Source organism: Lepidochelys olivacea, assembly GCF_965140295.1.
Source record: "Lepidochelys olivacea isolate rLepOli2 genome assembly, chromosome: 8".
NCBI classification, from domain to species: Eukaryota; Metazoa; Chordata; order Testudines; family Cheloniidae; genus Lepidochelys; species Lepidochelys olivacea.
In genome coordinates this window covers 106,634,983-106,647,418 of record NC_140418.1, presented here as the reverse complement: position 1 = coordinate 106,647,418, position 12,436 = coordinate 106,634,983, and the positions used below count along the sequence as shown (strand labels likewise).

General features: G+C 56.4%; 1 protein-coding gene across 4 annotated transcripts in view; it reads right to left on the bottom strand.

Moving 5' to 3' along the window:
• ERI3 (ERI1 exoribonuclease family member 3) overlaps positions 1 to 12,436 on the bottom strand; it is a 242,434-nt gene that overhangs the window by 69,579 nt on the left and 160,419 nt on the right. The gene's annotated exons all lie outside the window — the stretch shown is intronic.

The following is a 12,436-nucleotide window of genomic DNA, read 5'->3' as shown; positions in this document are numbered from 1 at the left end:
CAGAAGCACACATGCTCCGCGCTGGGGACTCTGCTCCCTGAGGGACTGGGGCAGTGCACAGGGAGCATTTGGCAAGGTTACCTGGGAACAGGACCAGACAAACTCTGCCCCAGGACACGTATGGTTCTCTGTAGGCGCAGGTCAGTTCTAGGCTGTAGGCCTTTGGGGCAGAGACTGTGTCTTCCTAGGGTTTCTGCAGCACCCAGCACTAGCCGTCCTTGATCACGCCTGGGGCCTCTAGGTGCTGCCCACATAAAAACACAGACTAATCAAATACCAACACTTCTAACCTCAGGAATGCCATGCACCTGGGCTGTGGGCCCGTAGCCACCCACCCCCAATGGGTGGAAGAGCTGGGGTTGAATTGAGCCAGATGTCAGGAACTCTCCAAGCCAGTCCTTTGTTTGAAGGTGGCTACTTTGTACTCTGAAACCTTCACTTTTATTTAAAAAAAAAAAAAAAAAGAGACAAGCTCCTTTTGCAGAGCGAGACACTCGTCAAGCTAGAATATGAGCAGAACTAATGCAGGGCTTTCTGCCGGACTCTGCTGAGAATCTGAAACAGTAGCTCAGAGACAAGGCTGGGTTGCCCCGATTCATGCCGGGAGGCGTTCTGTGATGGCTAGGTTAGACAAGGCTATGTTGTGGCGAGGGATGGCTGTTGGGACCGGTCTGTGTTTGTACCGTGCCTAGGACAAAGGGTCCTAGCCCATGAATGAGACTCCTAGGTGCTACTGACGTACAAACAATATCATCGTCACCCTTAACTCTGAAGCCTAGCAATAGCGGTGTGCACGTCAGCAGTATGATCTATTTCACTCCTGGACACAGCACTCAGCAGGAAGGAGGACGCTTGCATCCAAGTTCTGTCCCGTCTGCTGTGAGTGCCACCTACTTCGGGCCGCTCCGGGCCGAGCTTAATGTGCCGGAGGAGTCTGTGAGAGCACCACTACTTTACTCATCCCAGTTCGACCTCCGTGGCCACAGGCAATGGGTCAGTAACCCCACACCAGCTTCCTGAGGGCCCACCACACGGTGGGCAAGGACTGGCAAAAGGCAGCCTGGCACCACGGCTGAATGCAGTGAGGGGAGGGTGCTGGGCTCCACCCATCACGGCGGTACCTGGCCTGGGCATAACATGCCAGCCCTGCCCGCCTGACACTGGCGGAGAGAACAAGTGACGCTCAGCGTTAGGCTGGGTAAGCACAGTCAACACAAACACTCCATCAGCTTTCCTTTCTTTCCTCGTGCCTCCTTTGTTAACTGTAGGAAACAGCTGAAAGACCTTGAGTTTCCCATTGTAGCTCATGCGGGAACAGAGCTACCGTGATCAGAACATACCCCCTGCCGCTGGCAGGAGAAAGGGAGAGCGGAATCTTGTTTCAAAAGGGTTTACGATTAGAAGAGTGTTCTGTCACTTTGGCGTGCAGTAATGCGCTGTGCCACCAAGTCCCTTCAGAGCGATGTCGAAAACTTCAATGAGTGAAAGCAAAAGAGCCCTGGCTCAGGTTCCCAGGCAGGCAGACATCCTAATTATTGTTAGATCCACTCCCACACGGAGGGGAGAGCGCGCACAGGGTACGAGAAAGAGAGGACTGTCACATTGCTTTTTTCTTTTTTTAAAAGCTTGTCTCCGCTCACTGCCTTTCCAGCGGTGACACCTCTCACAGTAGTTAATTAGAATCATGTCACCACGTTAATGTGCTCTGACTGGACTCTGACAGACGCTCGTCCTGTGTCCCACCACCCCAGCCGGCCCTGCCTCCCTCCCACAACGCCTCCCCGTGGCCCCTCCCCTCCCCCGGCAGCCCAGCCACGCGGCCGGCTCACCCCTTCCACCCGCCCCGCTCGGGATATCTTGCCTTATTGCAACACGTGGGGAGCATCCACTCCACCTGTCCTGGAGCCGCCTGACCTTTACAAGCACTAATTCAAAATGACACTGCTCATTTGATGACATTTCTGTTGATTTTTACTTAAGTCTCTTCTAATTATTTAACTGGGAGTACCTCCCCCCGCCCCTGGGCGGCGCGGCACGGGAGAGCAAACCCGGGCCACGAGCCGTGACCAGGCCTCATGGCGGCGCAGCCCCGCCCCGGAGCAGCGCGGAGGGGTGCACGCGGGGTCCGCACGCTCGCTCCGTTCAGACAGGTGCTGGGCCCAGCTCCTCATGACAAGAAGACACCAGCAAACAAGTGAAGTGTCCAAAGGCTGCCCCAAGGGAGGGGCCACTAGCCAGGTCTGGTGTCTGTGCGGGGCCACGGGTGAAACCAGCACCTGAGCAACGGGCCCTGCCTGCCGTCCAGGGGAGCTCAGGAGATCCCGCCCCAAGGGCTCCTGCACCTGGGGCTGCTCAGCATGTGGGCCAACCAGTGCCACAGATGGTGGGGGTGGCACCGGGCACAGGGGAGAAGCAGCTCTGCCTAGGAGAGCACGAGACAGTTCTCAGGGGCTCCCTCTTCTGCCCACAGCGCCTGCATTCCCCATTGTCCGGCAGCACCACAACCCCGCAGCGCTGTGACATCCGCAACACACTCGGGCTCCAGGGACTGGGGACAGACGCACGAAAACTGGGACCGTCCTGCAGTGCAGGGGTGGGCAGTAACCCCACTATCCGGCCCCCTGCAGCTGCCAGCGTACCAGGTACCTAAAGCCTCCAGGAGACACCCGCTGGACTGTGATTAAAGCCCACGTCTAGACTTGGCTACCACAGGTCCGAGGGGGAACTGAGGGTGGAGGTGAGCACAGTCTGGGGACACTGACACTGCCCAGGGCTTTTTCCCTGCTGCCCCTCCCACGTGGGAGGAGCTCCCCGGACACATCCGCAAAGCTGCCCCACCCTCCTCCTGCCAACACCACCTTGGCCGTGATGCCTGCAAACAACTTGGCAAGGGTTGCGTTGCTGGTGCGCAGACAGCACTGGTTACATCTCATTCTCCCTGCGCTTTCTCCTGCCTGCCTGCGTCCACCAACCGCCTCTTGTCTCAGACTTTGATTGGGAGCTCTTTGGGGCAGGTCCTTTTGGGGGTCCCGGTCCATGACTACGGGAACACAGATAAATCAAGAACAACGCCAAGGCTGGTGAAAGTGGACAGCTGTGATAAGTGCTGGCACCAGGAACCAGGGGTGATGCACAAATCAGGGTAATCACGGCTGGGAACAGTGGTTGCACAGGTATTCGGACGACAGGTGCCAGCGTAAGATGGACGGACGGACGGACATGTCCCTTCCTTTCTGGCTAGAGAGATGCTGACGGTGACAAAGAGCACAAGGGAAGATGGAGGGTCTACGTCATTGGGCAGGGGAGATCCCAGGAGCAAAACAGCTATTGCACCCATGGGGCTGGGGAAGGGAGTGTGTGCACATGAGGAGAGAAGGCGCGTGCACGAATAAAGCAGGGAGGATAAAAGACAGATGAAGCAAAGCCAGGCAGATCAGGCCCTCCAAGGGGACGAGAAGTCCCGCGGCTGCAGCTTGGAGGGCAGGGATGAAAGAGCAGGTCACCCATTATGCCAAGCAGCCCGTTGCCCGCCACTGCACTTAGCAAGCGCTCTCCTTCGCTGTCAGCGCTGAGGGCACCGGTGGGGCCTCCGAACCACAGCAAGAGCCGAGCGCGGAGCCAGGGGTTTCTGAGCCGGCCGGGCTGCACCAGGGCATCGCTCCCCACAGCGTGGTGGCAGCTCCGGGGCAGTTCATTAGAATTGTGTCACTCAGCAAACGTGCTCTGACTGGACTCTGACAGACGCTCCCCTATGACACCAGGGGCCAGGAGACAATCCACATCAAACTACTGCAGTGTGACCCTTTTAACACACAGAGTAAACTCACTGCACATCGAGTTGAAGCTCATTAAAACTGTCTACTTGGTGAGCATCCCATTAACCTCCCTGTTAAAAACACGCAATTCCTCTTCTTCTCGCCGAGGCCTAATTAATGCTCTGGCTCAGGAACGATCTAACACCCTAACCTTCCCAGATTCCCAATCAGTGAATGAAAAGAGAGAGAGGGAGCTAGAAAGACAGAGCCGTGCTCGCCACGTCTCTCGCCATATGGGCCGCTGACCCTTTAAAACAGGGGGGCTTTTCCGGGAGGCTGAAAGCACATCAGGAGCATGGGGAGGCATGAGCAGAAGCATCTGCCCAGGGCCAGCAGAGCAGCCTGGCTGCCATTTTTGTTTGAAAGTGCTCAGGTTTCTTAAGAGGGACTGAGTCCAACTGCACTGGAGCTCAGTCCGTGGGGCTCAGAGAACAGGAGTCGGTCCCGGGAAGCTAACGAGTTCCTTTAGGCTTTAACCGTCATATGCACTGTGCAGGCATCACTTCAACATGGCGCTCGGGTCAGGGCGCGCTCTGTGCTGCGGGGGAAGGCAGCCAGGACTCCCTTGGGTTCCTCTGGCCTTAGACACGGCTAATTCTCTCAGCCCCTTAAAGCACCCAGATCGTGAGGCTCACCTCCCCCCACCACACGTGTGTGAGTACAATGCTCTCTGCACTACATGGCAGGGGCCAAATTCCCCCGGTGGACACAGGTGCCTTTCCACAGAAGCCAGCAAGTCTGCACACAGCCCCAGGTCATTTCTCCACCCATGAGAAAGGCCCAGCCCAAGGACGACACAAAGAACACCTGTCACCCTGGAGCCTCCATCCCCATCAGCCACGAGCGAGGCTGCGATGTTATTGACACAAACTGTGACCGTATAGATCACTGTTGCAACCAAGTCATATAGTGGCACCAAATGTTGTACAAAGGTTGTTGTGTGAGGTGTCTATGGAAAGTATTCTTGCCAGCAAGTTAAAGTAGTATGGGCTGGATGAATGGACTATAAGGTGGATAGAAAGCTGGCTAGATTGTCGGGCTCAACGGGTAGTGATCAATGGCTCCATGACTAGTTGGCAGCCGGTATCAAGTGGAGTGCCCCAAGGGTTGGTCCTCGGGCCGGTTTTGTTCAATATCTTCATAAATGATCTGGAGGATGGTGTGGATTGCACCCTCAGCAAGTTTGCAGATGACACTAAACTGGGAGGAGAGGTAGATACGCTGGAGGGGAGGGATAGGATACAGAAGGACCTAGACAAATTGGAGGATTGGGCCAAAAGAAATCTGATGAGGTTCAACAAGGACAGGCGCAGAGTCCTGCACTTATGACGGAAGAACCCCATGCACCGCTACAGACTAGGGACCGAATGGCTCGGCAGCAGTTCTGCAGAAAAGGACCTAGGGGTGACAGTGGATGAGAAGCTGATATGAGTCAGCAGTGTGCCCTTGTTGCCAAGAAGGCCAATGGCATTTTGGGATGTATATGTAGGGGCATTGCCAGCAGATCGAAGGACGTGATCGTTCCCCTCTATTCGACATTGGTGAGGCCTCATCTGGAGTACTGTGTCCAGTTTTGGGCCCCAAACTACAAGAAGGATGTGGAAAAACTGGAAAGAGTCCAGCGGAGGGCAACCAAAATGATTAGGGGACTGGAACACATGACGTATGAGGAGAGGCTGAGGGAACTGGGATTGTTTAGTCTGCGGAAGAGAAGAATGAGGGGGGATTTGATAGCTGCTTTCAACTACTTGAAAGGAGGTTCCAAAGAGGATGGCTCTAGACTGTTCTCAGTGGTGGCTGATGACAGAACATCTCAAGTGGTCTCAAGTTGCAGTGGGGGAGGTTTAGGTTGGATATTAGGAAAAACTTTTTCACTAGGAGGGTGGTGAAACACTGGAATGCGTAACCTAGGGAGGTGGGGGAATCTCCTTCCTTAGATATTTTTAAGGTCAGGCTTGACAAAGCCCTGGCTGGGATGATTTAATTGGGGATCGGTCCTGCTTTGAGCAGGGGGTTGGACCAGATGACCTCCTGAGGTCCCTTCCAACCCTGATATTCTATGATTCTATGATCGGAGGAGCCTTCTTGGGGACATTCAAGGTAGCATGTGAGGAATGGCTGCTCTCCCTGTGAAGAACTGAGTCATGCATGGCCATGTGACTTGCCCATGTGATTCCAAACTCCATCTTGCTGCTGTGATTTTCCACAGTAAGAACAAAGGGGTGTCCTTCCACAGGGCAGATAATATAAAAGGCCCTGGAAACCCCTCCATTTTGTCTTGAATCTTGCTTCTTACCTCTGGAGGAACTTTGCTACACAGAAGCTCTGAACCAAGGACTGACAGACCCATCCCAACTGGGAATGTTCTCCAGAGACTTCATTTGAACCTGCAGTTTATTCCATCACTGCTGCAAGCCCGAACCAAAAACTTTGTCATGACTGTATGTCATTGATTCCATTGAACCCATTCTAGCTCTCGTCTATATTTCTTTCCTTTAATGAATAAACCTTTAGATTTTTAGATTCTAAAGGATCGGCAACAGCGTGATTTGTGGGTGAGATCTGACTTGTATATTGACCTGGGTCTGGGGCTTGGTCTTTTGGGATCAGGAGAACCCTTTTTCTTTTACTGGGGTATTGGTTTTCATAACCATTCATCCCCATAACGAGGGGCACTGGTGGGGATACTGGGAAACTGGAGTGTCTAAGGGAATTGCTTGTGTGACTTGTGGTTAGCCAGTGGGGTAAAACTGAAGTCCTCTGTCTGGCTGGTTTGGTTTGCCTTGGTGGGCATAGGAACCCCAGCCTTGGGCTGTAACTGCCCTGCTCTAAGTAATTTGTCGTGAATAGGCGCCTCTCAGTTGTGTCCCGCCAAAGGCTGCACCGTTAGAGGACAGAAACAAAGCCCTGCTCTACAGCGCCCTGAAACGGGATCAAGGGCTCCTGCTTCAAAAGGGACCATCTGAGCTGGGGCTGGGGGTTCAGCTAGCCGGAGACAGACATCCCGTGTCCGCTGCTGTTCCTCTGCAGGAGCAGAAAGTGCAGATCACAGGCCTTCCCTCTGGCAGGGCCCCCGCCATGCGGCAGGTATCAGTACCTCAGCCTCTCCACTCCAGTCTCAGGGAGGCCAGCAGCCGCGCCCCCACGTGCCAGATGAGGCAGCGGAGGTGCAGGCAGGGGAGGGGACTTGCCCAAGGACACGCAGCAGCAGCAGAGCTGGGAAGAGACACTGGACCAGGCTCCCACCCTTCTGAAGGGAGGTGGCAAGGGGAGTGGGAAGAGAGGAGGGATCCAGCCCAGAGAGGCTGGTAAAACGCCTTCTCGGCCTGCAGGAAATGAACAAAGCTCTCCAGGAAGGGACGCAGTGGAGTGGGTGGGCCGGGGGAAGGAAGGCAGGAGCTGGGTCCCGCGGACAGCTGGATAGAGGCAGATGGAGGCACGGGCAATGGAACGTTATCAGCCAATGCAGCCCGCGTCGTGGACTTGCAGAACAGTAGCATCTGCCGTGAGACGAGCTGGGACAAAGCCACAGGGGTGTCTCTCCTCCCGCACTGGCCACCCGCTGAGGCCACACAGCGCTGGACCGTCGCGGGGATCCTCCACCATCACGCCCAGCCAGCTGGTGGCTCTAGCTCATGGCCTCCCAAGTATGAGACTCTGCAGAGCTGGACGCAGCTTGCAGTCACCAGGAAGCCGCCTCCGTGCAGTGGCAAATGTGCCCGGTGAGCGGACCAGTGGCCGTTTGGTAATCACCGCTGTAATCATCAGCGTTACGCCACTGCCCTAAGGGAAAGCTCCCGTTCCATCACTCCGACTCGGGATCCAGAATCCCAGCATGGACATGCCCAGATTTATCATGTGCCCTCTCAAAAGGTGCTTTCTGCCCTTGCCGGGAATGGATGCTTGTTTAACGCTTGACCGAGACCAAGTCAGTCACCGCGGCGGCTGTATTTACAGCCATTCTCCATGAGTCATTTTCACCGCTCGCAGGAAAACACAGAGCAGTTTAATTCCTTTTCCTCTGTCCTTAGGTTGGCTCCTGTTTCGCTGAGACCCTCTTTGTCCCCTTTGGCCTCCCCTGGACGTCCCCAGGGATTGTGGGCACCGAGCCCCGCTCAGCGCTGCCAGTGTGTCTCCACAGCACGAAGCTGTACGAAGTGCTCGAGTACAACGATGGCTTTTGCCACCGCTTCTCCCTGAATGGGGGTCTCCAGCAGCCCTGGGGACAACACTCTGCTCTGCACCCAACCAGGGGAACCACGCACAGGTCCCTCTGACCGGCGCTCGCCCACCCCGCCGCAGCCGGCCCTCCCTACGGGACACTAGCTTGCCAAGGTTGGCTTCGTAAACCAAAGCTGTTTGAGTTACACGATGAGCAAACATCAGCTCAAAGGTGAGCAACGCCTAGGCTACTGCGCTGTATCGCTCTTCGAATGCAAACCTCCCCCTAGAGTCCAGACCGTTCTAGACCCAATTACAGCGTGTGGCCCGTTTGCGAGTTCAGCGCCGCGTGTGCGCGTTTAAGCACGATCACTTGCACACACAGGCAAGATTATTACAGTCGCTTACACTGTTGTTGCCTCAACCAAACCAGGGCCCTCTGTTGTGCTTGGCGCTGTACGTACGTACACACACAACAGTGACATACCCTGCGCCACACAGCTTACAAACCAAACTCAGCTTCCGCGTACTGGACCCAGGTGCAAAAGCAATGGGGTTCTGCCCACGTACTTTCTACCGCACGTACATGCCCGTGCTATTGCCTTTGCAAGTGGCTGCATGCACAAAACTGCGCAGACAGGAAGAGAGGACGGGCGAGGCCCTCTGTGTCCAGGGGTGGCCTGTAGCAAGCTTTTACAGCCAGACCATCAACCCTGGGCCAGACAGGGACGTTCCCTCCCTTTGGTCCCTTTCCTGGGTCTGCAGGAGGGGTTCTTTGGTCCCCACTCTCCAGAGCAGGATCCTCCCGTCCAGCTGACTCTGGGGGAAAGAGACCTTCCTCCTTGGCATTTCCCCCTTTCTTTACCCAGCTGCCCACTCCCCTCCTCCAAAGCAACTACAAGGGGCACCATGGCTCAGACCCAGAAGATGGCCACATGACTCTCTGGGGCCATAAAATGCTTCACAAGCCCTTGGCAGTAGGACGGCAGCTAGCTTCCTCCAGGTGTGGAGCCCCATTGCCAGTTCAGTGTGTGAGACTCCAGCTTTGCAACTTCCTTTTGTGTATGTTTAGCCGCACTTCCCACGTAACAAGGCTCAGAGACCCAGAGCTTCACCCCAACCCACACAGAACCACTTCCCCCTCTGCAGAAGACACTTCCAGAGTTACCCTTTCTTTATGATTTCCAGGGCCAGACCGGGCAAGGCGCTGAGTGCCCTTAACTCCCGTCGGCTGCAAGTGGGGCAGAGTGGAGAAGGCCCTGCAGCGAGCAGGATCAGGCCCAGGATAGACAGGACTCTGCTGTGTTGTGCAGGTTTCAGTTGGCCCAGCAAGTCTCCAAATAATTGGAAAACAAAACAACATGGAATTAATTGGGAAATAGGTACCACTGAGAGGGCAAAATTCCCTGCTGTTTGCGTGCAAGAAAGTGGCAATTCACTACAATTTTCTTGTCAGCTCTGAAACAAATCGTCCATGTTGCAAACCTCTGGAAAACTGGGCCTGAGGTCTTAGCAGAACTGCCAGCCCCCTGACGGGATCCCCCCAGAAACACGGCTCCAAGAAAGGGGGCTGCGTTCGGGAGCTGCTCTTTTATTCTAGACGGAAATTCAACGAGGGCTAAAAGGCAGGTTTTAGCACATGCAGGAGACCCCCTGTCACCGGGCCATCTCAGCAGGGGGAGATTCCACACGCCAGTGCCCACGGGAGCAGGTCTTAGGAGAGTGTCTGATGCCGAGACCCACGTACTCCGCGAGCACGCCAGAGATCGCTGCGGAGTGAGATGACGGGCGAGCCAACCGCGCGGGGGAGAGTTGCCCGAGAGGCCTTGGGAAGGACGGTGCAGCACGCTCAGCATCTCGTCAGGGTTGCAGGGCACCAGAGCATCTCAGCTGCCACGCACACAGCAGGGTGAAGTGTTGCAGAGTACAGCAGTACTGCAGGCCAAGCTTTCAGCTGGGACAGGTCAATTTGGGTGCCTGGCTGGAGATGGGCTGCAGCTGAGACTCCCTACAGTGCTGAGCCCCAAACCCCCTCGCGGTGTCTCCAGTTACATGCCCAAGGACGGAGGCTCCCACAATCATGAGCCGCATCTGCAGACCCTGGCCCGGGGAGCTGGTGCGCTCTCCATGACGGGTCTCTCGCTAGAGAGAGGGCAGGAAACGTCCGTGTCCAACACCCACGGGGGCTTCGTCAGCGAGCAGTTGTGGTGCTAACACATACAAAACCAGGGGGGTCCCTTTCTGAGTCTCCCCAATCCTGAGCACCGCAGGCACCAGCCCACCCTGTCCCGGCTCCCCCACAGACCCTTGGGATAAGTTGGGAAGCTCAAGACTGAACCTATTTCCTTAATCCAAAAGTGCCCCCCACGCACTCCCGCCCCCTCCAGGGCGACGGGGGAAGGGGACCGCGCGCTCCCGCCCCCTCCAGGGCGACGGGGGAAGGGGTGGCTGTGTGTGACAAGGGCCCCACACCAGGAGGCCTGGAACTCGAGGGAGCGAGCGACCCCTAGCTGCAAATCTGAGAACTGAGTCTAGCTGCCCCCCGGTATCGCATGCAGGCGCAGCCTAGAAGGACTACGCAACCCAGCACCGCAGTCTCTCGTGAGCTGAAGGGCCAGGCCCTGTTGCATGCTGGGACTTGTAGTCTCCACAGTCCGCACCACCCTGCATAAAGATATGGGGGGCACAGACCTTGCTGGAAGACTCCCAGCTGCACCATGGCCAGCAGCTGCTCTCTCACTGCACCCCACTGGGGGTTGCGATGCGCGGCTTGTCGGCCGCCCCCAGCACCCCCCTTCCAGCAGCAGCTCTTCAGAAAAGGAGTAATTTATTCAGCTGAGCCCGCAGTGCCGAGGGCAAGGCCTGCGCCAGCATGAGCAGCGTGGGGATTGAACTCCCCCAGCAGGGACACGGACAACTCCACAAAGGCCTTGGAGAGGCCACCATGGCTGGATGAGGACACCGAGCCGTCCTCTCTGGGGCACCACCTTACTGTGCCGCGAGAACTGCCTTTCTGACTGCGACCCGACCCCCGGCACGGCAGCCCTGGGACCCCAAACGCATCACGGCAGCCCCGGCTCTGAGAAGGCACCACGGCTGCGTTTCATCCCCACGCTGGCTGTCTCCAGGCACTGGGCCTGCGTGTCACGCCAGACCCCACAGCAGCAGCCTGTGCTCCCACCTGGAGGCTGCTTCGCCGAAACGAGATGCAAAACCCTCCTGAAGGCCGGGGAAAATAAAGAACAGAGCCATTAGTGGGAGGAGGAGAATAAACAACCGTCTTTCTAAACGATTCATCAGGGCAGACAAATACGTTGGCCAGCTAATGATGCTCTGATAAATGCAGGCAGTAATTAAAGGCAAAGACAGATGATATTCCAGGGGTGTTCGGAGCTTTCTCCAGGAAAGAGGAGACAGCAGACAAACAGCCCCCTCTCGGGAAATGTGACAAGAAGGAGCCACGCACTCACAGTTGGCTGCGACCCCTCACTCAGAGGAGCCGAACTCGAGCGGGTTGTCACCAGAGCCCCATATTCTGCAGGTCCATCCCCACCCCACGCACTTGTCACACGAATGTGCTACCGGGCAAGGAAGCAAATTTTAATGCTCCCTCCGTCAATAATGCAACCAGATCCATAGTTCAAAAGGAGCCTGCTAATTAAAAGCTGGTGAGCTTTAAATAATTCATCTCCTTAACTTGGATTGATTGGAGAGTTTAGTGGTTAGAGCCTTGAAACAATATTAAACAGCCTCCTCCAGGCTTCGGGAGCAGGTGACTTTTCCAACTCAATCTCAGACCCTTGCCAATGGAGACATGGGGGCAGGGCCCAGGAACCTGCTGCATCTTTCAAAGATGGGGGATCAGGGCAACAGGCTGCTGGGGTAAGTGAGACGCTGCTACCACTGGTCATGCAGAATTCTTCTGTACAGCTCTGTCAGTGGGCTGGGCTAGCCCTGGGGCCCCCACCCCTCAATCCCGACCCACAGCCCTGGGCTCCCACAGCAGGCCAGCCCCTCCTGCAGTCCCCTGCTAGCCCAGCACTAGGTTCTCCCCACACACAGCTCTGCCAATACCCCTTAATCCCGACCCCACAGTCCCCTCCACCCAGCCCAGCCGGTGCCCCTCACTCCCAACCTGCAGCCCCTTGCTGTCCCAGCTCTGGGCTCCCCCCCCACAGCAAGGCCGCTGCCCCTCCAGCCCGGCCTACGGACCCGTCCCCCCTGCTATTCCAGGCATGGCCTCATGCATGGCTTTCCCATGCACCTCAGCCCTGCCGTGCTTCCTGATCCCCTTCTGAGTGCGAGCTGCCAGGCCCACTGAACTGCGGTTCTGTTCTGTCCACCGGGAAGCAAGTGCCCGACTACGAAACTCATCATGCACACGAGCTAACCAGGGAACAAATCAGCTCAATTCCCCAGCCAGGCGGCTGTTCCCCCAGGCTCTGTAACGCAGCTGCCTC